Source organism: Rhinolophus hipposideros (genome assembly GCF_964194185.1).
Source record: "Rhinolophus hipposideros genome assembly, chromosome: X".
Classification (NCBI taxonomy): Eukaryota; Metazoa; Chordata; class Mammalia; order Chiroptera; family Rhinolophidae; genus Rhinolophus; species Rhinolophus hipposideros.
The window spans coordinates 83,605,118-83,615,922 of NC_138046.1; the positions used below are offsets into that span (position 1 = coordinate 83,605,118).

Below are 10,805 nucleotides of genomic sequence, written 5' to 3' on the forward strand. Positions count from 1 at the left end.
ATTTTATAATGATAAAGACAACAATCCATTAAGAAGACATAACATTCATTAATACATATGCAACCAAATTAGGAACACCAAATCATATAAAGCAATTATTAATAGACCTAAAGGGAGAAACTGGTATTATACAATAATTGTAGGGGACTTTAATTACCCCACTTACATCAATGGATAGATCATCCAAACAGAAAATCAACAATTATTCATTGCCGTTAAAATGACACATAAAAGAGATGGATTTAATAGGTAATTAATTATACAACTTTCCATCCCCAAATGACAAAATACACTTCTTCTCAAGTGTACATGGAACATTCTCAAAGACTGCCCATATGTTGGGGGATAAAACTAAACTCAGTAAGTATAAGAAGATTGAAACAATACTAAGCATATTTTCCAACAACAGTATGAAACTAGAAATTAACTACAAGAAGGAAGCTGGAAAAACTACAAATCTATCGAGATTAAACAACATGCTGCTGAACAATTTTTGGGTCAAAGAAGAAATAAAACATCAAAAAATACATGGACTCTTCTCGAAAGTGGTCTGAAGTGACCTCTGAAAATGGTTCACTATTCGCTTGGCCCAGAGAACCCCACAAAATCATGTAAATCAAGATGTTCAAATCTACGGGTTCATTTTTGTTTAATTTTAATTTTTTTATTAGTTTCAGGTGCACAAGACAAAGTAATACTTAGACGTTTATCATTTATAATCCTCACACTGTGTGGACCCCCCTTCCCCCATCCACTATCCCTCTGACATCGCACTGAGCCATTACATTTCCACTGTTATGGGTTCATTTTAAGAACACTCGTGAAACTGCCCACGCCATCAAGGGGATGCATATCTGAAAAGCCACCAAGTATTTAAAGGATGTCACGTTACAAAAGCAATGTGTGCCATTCTGTCGTTACAATGGTGGAGTTGGGAGATGTGCCCAGGACAAACAGTGGGGTTGGACGCAGGGTCGTTGGCCCAAAAAGAGTGCAGAAGTTTTACTGCACGTGCTTAAATATGCAGAGAGTAATGCTGAACTTAAGGGCTTAGATGTGAACTCGCTGGTCATTGAGCACATCCAGGTGAACAAAGCTCCCAAGATGCGGTGCAGAACTTACCGAGCTCATGGGCCGATTAACCCGTACATGAGCTCTCCCTGCCACACTGAGATGATCCTCACTGAAAAAGAACAGATGGTCTCTAAACCAGAAGAGGAAGTTGCTCAGAAGAAGATCTCCCAGAAGAAACTGAAGAAACAAAAACTTATGGCCAGAGAGTAAATTCAACATCAAATAAATGCTAATAAAAGGAAAAGCAAAATGTTACTTGTCTTTATTAGTAATGTAATTCAAGTGTCCTCACAAAAAGAAAAAAATACATGGAAACAAATGAAAATGACAATCCAACATATCAAAATTTGGGGGATGCCACAAAAGTTGTATTAAGAGGGAAGATATATCATTACAAGCCTACCTCAAAAAAACAAGAAAAATCTCAAATGAACAATGTAACATTACACCTCAAAGAAACAGAAAATAAAGAACGAAGCCCAAAGTCAGTATAAGGAAGGAAATAATAAAGATTAGAGCAAATTAAATGAAACAGAAAACAAAATGACAATAGAAAAAAATAATGAAACAAAGAGCTGGTTCTTTGAAAAGATTAATGAAATTGGCAAACCTCTGGCTAGACTCACTAAGGAAAAAAGAGAAAAGACTCAAAAAATAAAATCAGAAATGAAAGAGGAAAAGTTACCATAGATACCACAGAAATACAAAGGATTATACAAGAACACAGTGAAATCCGATAACCTAGAAGAAATGGAAAAATTCTTAGAAATATATAACTTTCCTAGACTGAACCATGAAGAACTGGAAAACTTATACAGACCAATCAATAATAAGGAAATTGAAACAGTCATCAAAAGACCTCCCAAAAAAGTAAAATTCCAGGATCAGATGACTTCACTGGTCAATTCTACCAAACATTCAAAGAAGATTTAATATCTTTCCTTCTCAAATTCTTTCAAAAAAATAAATAAGACAGAATACTTTCTAACTCATTGTAGGAGGCCAACATTACCCTGATACCAAAACCAGACAAGGACAACACACAAAGAAGAAAATTACAGGCCAATGTCTCTGATGGACATACATGCAAAAACCCTAAACAAAATACTACCAAATCAAATACAAAAATACATTAAAAGCATAATACATCAACATCAAGTGGAACTCATTCCAGGGATGCAAGGATGGTTCACCATACACAAATGAATCAATATTATATACCACATTAATAACATAAAATATAAAATTTATGATTATTTCAATAGGTGCAGAAAAACCCACTTGACAAGGTACATCTATTTATGATTAAAACATTCATTAAAATGGTTATAAAAGGAAAGTACTTCAACATATTAAAGGCCATATATGACAAACCCTCAGCTAATATCATACTCAATGGTGAAAAATTGAAAGCTTTTCCTCTAAGGTCAGGAACAAGACAAGGATGCCCACTGTTTCCACTGTTATTCAACATAGTACTGGAAGTCCTAGTCAGAGGAATCAGGTAAGACAAAGAAATAAAAAGCATCCAAATTGGGAATGAAGAATTATAACTGTCACTATTTGCAGATGACATGATTCTATATATGTAGAAAACCCTACAGACTCCACCAAAAGACTATTAGAAACAATAAACAAATACAGTCGAGTTACAGGATATAAAATCAATATACAAAAAAAATCAGTTGTAATATATAAAATTCAAAAACTTCCCAAATTCAATGAAACACATCAACCTGCACATCCACAAATATCAAAGAGCTCCAATAAATCAAATTCAGAGAGATCCACACAAAGACACATTACAATTACACTGTTAAAAGACAAAGAGAAAATCTTGAAAGCAGTAAGGAATAATTGATTCATCGTGTACAAGGGATCCAGTCCTGCTGCCCTGCCACAGCAAAGAAGTTAATTCATAGCCTCATCTACTCCTTTATATAGTACCCAGTCCCAACCATCTACCTTGTTTCCCCGAAAATAAGACCTAACCGGAAAATAAGCCCCCTAGCATGATTTTTCAGGATGACATCCCCTGACCATAAGCCATAATGCATCTTTTGGAGCAAAACTTAACTTAAGACCTGGTCTTATTTTCGGGGAAACACAGTAGTAAGCTTGAAGAGAGAATCCAGCTAAACTTGGAACCCATTCTATAGCCTCACTTGGTTAGGAAACCAAACCAGCAATATTATCCAACTGTTCTCAACCAGTGGCATACCCCTTCCCCATCCCCAACCTCAGCACGTGAACAGTTGCCTCACCCAAAAATAGACCATAATAGCAGGTCCCACCTGCTCAAGTACATTACCATCAGACATACCCAGAAGCCCAAACTTGAGATGACTGGTTAAGATCTGTCTCTACCAAAGCAAACATGTAAATTCTAGAAGAGCAACCTGATTATGCAAATGAGCAGATACCAATGGAAGAAGTAAAGGATTATGAAAAAAAGGTGAATATGAACCCCCCCCCAATAAAAGCTAATAAAGCTCTAATAACTAACCTCAAGTGAACTGTCAAACAAAGAATTCAGAGTAATCCTATTAAAGAAGTTTAGTGAACTTCAAGAACACACAGAGACAACTAAATGAAATTAGGAAAATGATGAGAAGTTCAACAAAGCAATAAAAACCATCAAAAACATATATAAATATAGATAGCTATATATAGATATATAAATATATCTCCAAGAGTTGAAAATGCAATAACCGAACTTAGGAAATCAACAGAGAGTTTCAAAAGCAGACTTGACCATGCAGAAGAAGAATCAGTGACCTGGAGCACAGAACACTAGAAATTATTGAGTCACAGAAGCAAAAAGAAAAAAAGAATGAAAAATAGTGAAGAAAGCCTATGAGACATATGGGACACAATGAAAAGAAACAATATTTGCATAAGGAATTCCAGAAGGGAAAGAAAAAGGGATAGAACGTGTGTTTAAAGCAATAATGGCTGAAAACTTCCTACACTATATGTGATATACAGATAATGTATTACAGAATTGTACACTTGAAACCTATGTAATTTTACTAACCATTGTCACCCCAATAAATTTTAATTTAAAAGAAACACAACTTCCTGAACCTAGGAAGAGAAATGGACATCCAGATCCATGAAGGCCAAAGGATACCACAAAGGTTGAAACCAAAAAGGTTTCAACTACACTGGTTTCAACTACACTGAGGTTTCAACTACAAAACTTCAAAAGGTTTCAACTACACTGAGACAAATTTAATTATCAAAAGACAAATAAATATTTTTTAAAGCAGCAAGAGAAAAGAGAGAAGGTACATACAAGAGAACTCCCATAATATAATAGTAGATTTCTCAATTTCTCCAAAAAAGAGATACAAATGGCCAACAGGTATATCAAAAAGGTGTTTGATCTGACAGTATTATTCAGAGTTCACTAGATGAAGGAGAGATTGGTATTGAATGTGAGCAAGAAATAAACTTTTATTGTATTAAGCCAGTAGGAATTTCAGCATCACAGCAGCTACCGTTGGATGACAGAAGAGTAGCGTAAACTTAGTGACTCCCAGGGTTGAGGGGAAGGGAGGTTTCAAGGGTGACTTCAAGCTTTCAATTATAGGTTATCGAGAAAATTTTGTTAATAGAGAAATTAGAAAAAGGGAATAGATTGAGTAGACAAGTTTCACTTAAAATATTTTAAGTTTGAAGTTTCACAGGTACAAATGCATACAGAAGATTAGAAGTGGGACTGGTACCTTAACAATATGCAGTGGTAATGAAGAACCCCTGATGCAAAGTTACTAACAGTAAGTAGAAGACTAAAAGATGGATGGAAGTGTGAAGACCTCAAAGCTAGAGGCTAATGAAAAGTTGTCATAAAAAAATACATAACATGAAACTTATCATTTTAGCCATCTAAAATTACACAATTCAGTGACATTATGTACATTCACAATGTTGTACAACCCTCATAAAAGACATTTCCTTAGTTCTTATGGAAATGTAAGGGACCCAGAATAACAAAAAATATCTTGAGAAAGAGGAACAAAAGTGGAGAACTCAAATTTCCTGATTTCAAACCTTACAAAAAAGCTATAGCAAACAATACAATATGGTACTGGTATACGTATATACAGATATAGCTATAGTAAAGATAAATGGAAGCAAGTTGAGAGTCCATAAATAAATCTTCACATTTATGGTCAACTAATTTTCAACAAGGTTAACAAGATTATTCTATTGGGAAAGACCACTTTTTCAACAAATATTGCTGGAATAACTGGATATCCACATGCAAAATAATGATGCTGGACTCCTACTTCACACCTTACGCGAAAATTAACTCAAAATAAAGGAACTAAAATGTAACAGCCAAAATTATACAACCCTTAGAGAAAATATAGGCCTAAATCTTCACGATCTTGTATTCGGCAATGTATTCTTAGACATGACCCCAAAATCACGAGCACCAAAATTTTTTTAAAAATTGGTAAGTTGGACTTCATCAAAATTAAAAATATTTGTGTTTTAAAGGATACCACTAACAAAGTAAAAAGACAAACCACAGAAATATATTCGAAATATTTGCAAATCATTTACCTGATAAGGGACTGGTATCTAAAATATATAAAAGACACTTACAACTCAATGACAGAAAAATGAATAACCCAATTAACAAATGCGCAATGGATCTAAACAAACATTTTTTAAAAAAATACAAATTGCCAATAAACATATGAAAAGATGTTCAACATCATTAGCCACCATGGAAATGCAAATGAAAACCACAGTATGATCTCACTTCATACCACTAGGCTGTCTATAAGCAAAAACATAGTCAATAGCATGTATCTGTGAGGATAAGTAACTGAAATCTTCACTTACTGTTGACAGGCATGTAAAATGTACGAATTCTGACAAGTTCGCACTTATTGTAATGATGTTGCTAACATGTTTTTTGATATTAGAGGGATTATTCATTATGAATTTGTACCAACTGGACAAACAGTTAACCAAATTTACTATTTGGAAGTGCTGAAAAGGCTGCATATAAAAGTTAGACAACCTGAAATTTTCGCCAACAATTCATGGCTCTTGCATCATGACAATGCACCAGCTCACAGGGCACTGTCTGTGAGGGAGTTTGTAGCCAGTAAACAAATAACTGTATTGGAACACCCTCCTGACTCACCTGATCTGGCCCCCAATGACTTCTTTCTTTACCCAAAGATAAAGGAAATATTGACAGGAAGACATTTTGATGACATTTGGGACATCAAGGGTAATATGACGACAGCTCTGATGGCCATTCCAGAAAAAGAATTGCAAAATTGCTTTGAAGGGTGGACTAGGCGTTGGAGTTGGTGCATAGCTTCCAAGGGGAGTACTTCAAAGGAGACCGTAGTGATATTCGGCAATGAGGTATGTAGCACTTTTTCTAGGATGAGTTCACAAACTTAATTGTCCGACCTTGCACATAAATTATCCTCAATAAAGCTGTTATGTGATAAATTGAAGGATAAATAAGACATTCCCAGGTAAACAAACACTGAGAGAATTCATTGCCAGCAAACCTGCTCTACGAGAAATACAAAAGGGAGTACTTCAGGCTGAAATGAAATGACACTAGACAGTAACTTGACTCCGTATGAAGACGTAAAAACGCTGATAAAAATAACTTCATAGATATGTATAAAAGAGAGTGTAAATGCATTTTTTTATTACTCGTTTTTTACCTATAGAATTTGAAAGACAACTACATGAAGAAATGACTATAAATTAGAAATAAATAACAAAAGGAAGTTTGTGAAATTCACAAATGTGTGAAAATAACTAATGGGTCAAACAAAAAAAAGAGAAATTAGAAAATACTTTGAGTTGAATAAATACAATGGATAAAGATGTAATTCATATCACAATAGCAGCACAAAGGATGGGGGAGGGAACAAAGCATACAGGAGCAAAGATTTGTATACAGCTGAAATTAAGTTGGTATCAATCTGAACTAGATTGTTATAAATTAGGAAGTTAATTGTAATCCCCAGAGCAATCACTACGAAAAAACTGAAAATAATATATAATAAGAGAAATTACAAGGCGATTAAATGGTACATGGGAAGATATCTATTTAACACAAAAGGGGCAGTAATATAGAAAGTAACAAAAATGATATGACATATAAGAAATAAATAACAAAATGGCAGGCATAAATCCTGCCTTACCTTGGAAGGCAGTGTGGAGGTTCCTCAAGAAATTACGAATAGAATTACCATATGACCCAGCAATCGCTCTCCTGGGTATCTACCCAAAAAATCTGAAAACATTTCTCTATAAAGACACGTGTACTCCAATGCTCATTGCAGCTTTGTTTACAGTGGCCAAGACATGGAAACAACCAAAATGTCCTTCGATAGATGAATGGATAAAGAAGTTGTGGTACATCTACACAATGGAATACTATTCGGCGGTAAGGAAAGATGATATAGGAGCATTTGTGACAACATGGATGGATCTTGAGAGTATAATGCTAAGTGAAATAAGCCAGACAGAAAAAGCAGAGAACCCTATGATTTCACTGATATGTGGTATATAAACCAAAAACAACAAAAGAACAAGACAAATGAGAAAGAAAAACTCATAGACACAGACAACAATTTAGTGGTTACCAGAGGGTAAGGGGGGTGGGGGGTGGGTGATGAGGGTAAGGGGGATCAAATATATGGTGATGGAAGGAGAACTGACTATGGGTGGTGAACACACAATGCGATTTATAGATGATATAATACAGAATTGTACACCTGAAATCTATGTAAATTTACTAACAATTGTCACCCCAATAAATTCAATTAATTCAAAAAAAATAGTTGTGAAGATGTAAAGTATAGGGAATACAATAAATAACATGGTAATAACTATGTGTAGTGCCAGGTGGTGCTAGTCAGGTGGATCACTTCCTAAATTATGTATCCGTCCAACCACTATGCTATGTACTTCAAACTAATACAAAATAATATTGAATATCAACTCTAATTGAAAATTTTCAAAAGGGGAGAAAGATCGATAATATTGTGATAAGTGTGGTACAGTGTCAGATTGTTGCTGGACTTATCATGGTGATCACTTCTTTAGCATAGGGACTATAATCAATAATGTGTTAATAATTATGTATAGTGCAAGGTGGGTACTGTTGAATAACTATGATGTACACCTGAAACTAATATAATATTGTATGTTAGCTACATTTTAATAAAAAATGCTTTAAAATACCAAAAAACTTAACCCAAAATAGGTCACAGAACTAAGTGTATAACCTAAAACTATAAAACTCGTAAAAGAAAACATAGGAGAAAACCTTTATAATTTTGTGACAGGCAAAGAAAGGTTCATTATGACACCAAAAGCATGATCCATAAAATTAAATTATAAATTAAACTTCATCAAAATTAAAAAATTATTCCCTTCAGAAGACACTGTTTAGATCAACAAACATGGTGGGAAAACTGGATATCCACCAGCAAAAAAGTGAAGTTGGACCCTTACCTTACACCATATACAAAAATTAACTCAAAATAGATCAAAGACTTAAATGTAAGAGGTAAAACTATAAAATTCTTTGCAGAAAACGGGAAAGCTTCAAGACACTGGATTTGGCAATGATTTCTTGGATGTGACACAAAGCAAAAGCAACAAAAGAAAAAAATGGACACATCAAAATGAAAAACTGTGCATTAAAGGACATAAATAACAGAATGAAAAAGCCACCCAGAGAATGGGAGAAAATGTTTGCAAATCATGTATCTGATAAGGGGTTAATATAAAGATATAGAATTTGTACAACTAAACACAACAAAAAAATAGCAACCAAAGAACCCAATTTAAAAATGACATACTCAAAGAAGATATACAGATCACCAATAAGCATACAAAAAAAATGCTCAACATCACTAATCATTAGGGAAGTACAAATAAAAATAACAGTGAGATTATCACTTCACACCCATTAGGATGATTACTACTAAAAAAAATAAGTGTTGGCAAGGATGTGGAGAAACTGGACCCCTCGTGCACTGTTGGTGGGAATGTAAAATGGTGCACCTGCTACAGAAAACAGTATGGAGGCTCCTCAAAAAAAGTTAAAAATAGAATTACCATAGGATCCAGCAATCCTACTTCTGGGTATGTAGTCCAAAGAATTGAAAGCATACATTCAAAGATCAATAATATTGTAAGTCAATAATATTGTAATAACTATGTATGGTGTCAAGTGGGCACTAGACCTGTCGGAGAATCACTTCATAAGTCATACAAATGTTGTACACCTGAAACTAATATTACATGTCAACTGCAATTGAAAAAAAAATAAACATACTTACTATATATTCCAGCAATCCAATTTTAAGTATTTACTCTAGAGAAATGAAAACACACAAAAAATTGCATGCAAATATTTATAGCAGCTTTATTTGTAATTGTCCAAAACTGGAAACAACCCAATGTGCCTTCATCTGGGGAATGGATAAACAAATGGTGGTACATCCATACAATGAAGCATATCTCAGAAATAAAGAACTATTGATAAAACCTAAAAATGTGGATGTTATCTCAAATGTACTGTGCTTAATGAAAAAAGCCATTGTTAGAAGGCTACATACTATGTAATTCCACTTACATGACAGTCTCTAAAAGACAAAACTATAAGGAGAAAGAACAAATCAGAGTTGCCAGGAGTTAGAGCTAGGGAGATTTTTGCTAGAAAGTAGCACGAATGAATTTGGTGGTGTGGGGCGGGGGGGGGGGGTGGAACTGTTTTATACATTTGAGTTGGTTACACAGTTGTATGCATTTGTCAAAGCCTATAGAACTGCACACCAGAGAGAATTTTATCCTATGTAAGCTTTTTAAAAAAAAATTAAAAACCTATAGGCACAAAATAAGCTTACATGCTATATGATTCTTTTTATGTGACATTCATGCTAAAGCAAAACTCCAGGAACAGGAAACAGATCAGTGATTCCTGGGATCTGAGGGTGGGTGGGTGTGGGGGTTTACTACAAAGGGGCCTGATGAGAGTTTGGGGGGTGATGTAAGTAATGTATATCTTAATTCTTATGCTAGTTCACTATTGTGTACATTTGTCCAAATCTTATACTATAAAGGGAAAACTTGAAACAAAAATTTAAATTTATTTTTCTATTACAGTTGACATACAATGTTATACTAGTTTCAGGTGTACAACATAGTGATTAGAGATTTATATACCTTACAAAGTGATCACCTTGGTAAGTTTCGTACCCATCTGACACCATACACGATTACGATTTTGGTTATATTCCTTATACTGTATTTACATCCCTGTGACTATTTTTATAACTGATGAAAGTTATACCTTAATTTTTATAAAAGGTAAGAAGACTCAAGGAATAGCTTTTTAAAAACTTGTGATATGCTGTAGAGAATCGGGGATCCCATATTCTTATCCTGACATGACTTCAGTTCTTCTATTTGATTTGGGCCAATTTATCTTCCCATGCTATTTCTTTATCAATGAGATACCTCTTATTTCTAGCACTTAGTAACCAGCATCTCTTAGGAGTACTACAACATACTTTAAATGTTAAATTATGAAATGCCATGACTGTAAAATGGCCTTCGCTGTCCTAGTATCCCAATTTTTCATTGTTAGCACTACTATCTACCAGGAGAGTTTGATAAAATAGTGTGAAATAAGTTGGACCCCATCCAAGTAGACTCAAAGA

General features: G+C 34.3%; 1 pseudogene across 1 annotated transcript; it reads left to right on the top strand.

Annotated features, from left to right (window-relative positions):
- The first annotated feature begins 568 nt into the window (after positions 1-568).
- On the top strand, positions 569-1,925 carry LOC308494191 (large ribosomal subunit protein uL22-like; annotated as a pseudogene). The gene is made up of 2 exons: positions 569-691; positions 814-1,925. The product of its transcript is annotated as a large ribosomal subunit protein uL22-like (transcript).
- Positions 1,926-10,805: the final 8,880 nt, after the last annotated feature.